The sequence below is a fragment of the Schistocerca cancellata genome, unplaced genomic scaffold (assembly GCF_023864275.1).
Source record: "Schistocerca cancellata isolate TAMUIC-IGC-003103 unplaced genomic scaffold, iqSchCanc2.1 HiC_scaffold_328, whole genome shotgun sequence".
Lineage (NCBI taxonomy): Eukaryota > Metazoa > Arthropoda > Insecta > Orthoptera > Acrididae > Schistocerca > Schistocerca cancellata.
The window spans coordinates 35,001-37,077 of NW_026046346.1; the positions used below are offsets into that span (position 1 = coordinate 35,001).

The 2,077-nt window shown below is 61.2% G+C and overlaps 2 non-coding genes across 2 annotated transcripts in view; both read right to left on the reverse strand.

The window, feature by feature from the left end:
• The window catches only part of LOC126117849 (large subunit ribosomal RNA), a 4,224-nt gene extending 3,089 nt beyond the window's left edge, over nt 1-1,135 (reverse strand). The window contains exon 1 of the ribosomal RNA XR_007525558.1: nt 1-1,135. This exon is cut by the window's left edge and continues 3,089 nt beyond it. This is a non-coding gene — a ribosomal RNA (large subunit ribosomal RNA).
• Nucleotides 1,136-1,323: 188 nt separating this feature from the next.
• LOC126117852 (5.8S ribosomal RNA) lies at nt 1,324-1,478 on the reverse strand. The gene has a single exon (XR_007525560.1). It is a non-coding gene; the product is annotated as a 5.8S ribosomal RNA (ribosomal RNA).
• Between the last annotated feature and the right edge of the window lie 599 nt (nt 1,479-2,077).

The following is a 2,077-nucleotide window of genomic DNA, read 5'->3' on the forward strand; positions in this document are numbered from 1 at the left end:
GGTCCCAACGTGTACGCTCTAGGTGCGCCTCACCTCGCAATGAGGACGAGACGCCCCGGGAGTGCGGAGGCCGCCGCCCCGTGAAGGGCGGGGAAGCCCCATCCTCCCTCGGCCCGCGCAAGGCGAGACCTTCACTTTCATTACGCCTTTAGGTTTCGTACAGCCCAATGACTCGCGCACATGTTAGACTCCTTGGTCCGTGTTTCAAGACGGGTCGTGAAATTGTCCAAAGCTGAAGCGCCGCTGACGGGAGCGATTATTCCGCCCGAGAGCATCCCGAGCCAACAGCGGCGCGGGTCCGGGGCCGGGCCAGGTAGGTCCGTCATCCGGGAAGAACCGCGCGCGCTTGCCGGGAGCCCGAGCGCCCAAAGGGGCGAATCGACTCCTCCAGATATACCGCCGAGCAGCCAGCCAGGACACCGGGGCTCTGCCCAACAGACGCGAACCGAGGCCCGCGGAAGGACAGGCTGCGCACCCGGGCCGTAGGCCGGCACCCAGCGGGTCGCGACGTCCTACTAGGGGAGAAGTGCGGCCCACCGCACACCGGAACGGCCCCCACCCCGCGGCGAGTGGAAAGGCAACCGGACACGACCCCGCCGCGGATTGCTCCGCGCGGGCGGCCGGCCCCATCTGCCGAGGGCGGGAGCCAGTGGCCGGATGGGCGTGAATCTCACCCGTTCGACCTTTCGGACTTCTCACGTTTACCCCAGAACGGTTTCACGTACTTTTGAACTCTCTCTTCAAAGTTCTTTTCAACTTTCCCTCACGGTACTTGTTCGCTATCGGTCTCGTGGTCATATTTAGTCTCAGATGGAGTTTACCACCCACTTGGAGCTGCACTCTCAAGCAACCCGACTCGAAGGAGAGGTCCCGCCGACGCTCGCACCGGCCGCTACGGGCCTGGCACCCTCTACGGGCCGTGGCCTCATTCAAGTTGGACTTGGGCTCGGCGCGAGGCGTCGGGGTAGTGGACCCTCCCAAACACCACATGCCACGACAGGCGGCAGCCTGCGGGGTTCGGTGCTGGACTCTTCCCTGTTCGCTCGCCGCTACTGGGGGAATCCTTGTTAGTTTCTTTTCCTCCGCTTAGTAATATGCTTAAATTCAGCGGGTAGTCTCGCCTGCTCTGAGGTCGTTGTACGAGGTGTCGCACGCCACACCGCCAGCCGGCTGTGCACGCTACCGAGAAAGTACCGGTATGCGAACCGCCAGGCGACGGGCGCGCATCGCACGTTTGAGGAGACGCGGCCGGCCCCACAGGCGGCCACGACACTCCCAGGTCTCCGAAGCGGGACAAACGCCGCGCGCTTCAGTATACGTAGCCGACCCTCAGCCAGACGTGGCCCGGGAACGGAATCCATGGACCGCAATGTGCGTTCGAAACGTCGATGTTCATGTGTCCTGCAGTTCACATGTCGACGCGCAATTTGCTGCGTTCTTCATCGACCCACGAGCCGAGTGATCCACCGTCCTGGGTGATCTTTTCTGTTAGTTTCCACTGTCTCTTTCAAAACAGTTGCATAGGCGGGACTGAGGCGTTTGACGGCCCCTGTTCCAGCGTTCTGTGTCCAACGGCCTCACGGCCGATGGGCGTCGTACGGCTCCACACCGGAGCGGACAGGCACTCGGGCGAAAGTCATTCAAAACCGGCGCCAGGCGCCAGGTGCCGCAGGCCAGCCGCTCCAGAGCTTCAGCGCTCGTACCACACAACATTTTTCAGTTAGTTTTGAGAGGCACGCGTGGTTCCGCACGCGGCGCACGGCTGCTGCCGTACAGGTAGCGTGTTGCGCGACACGACACGCACATCGAAAGACATGCAGTCTAGTCGGTAATGATCCTTCCGCAGGTTCACCTACGGAAACCTTGTTACGACTTTTACTTCCTCTAAATGATCAAGTTTGGTCATCTTTCCGGTAGCATCGGCAACGACAGAGTCGATGCCGCGTACCAGTCCGAAGACCTCACTAAATCATTCAATCGGTAGTAGCGACGGGCGGTGTGTACAAAGGGCAGGGACGTAATCAACGCGAGCTTATGACTCGCGCTTACTGGGAATTCCTCGTTCATGGGGAACAAT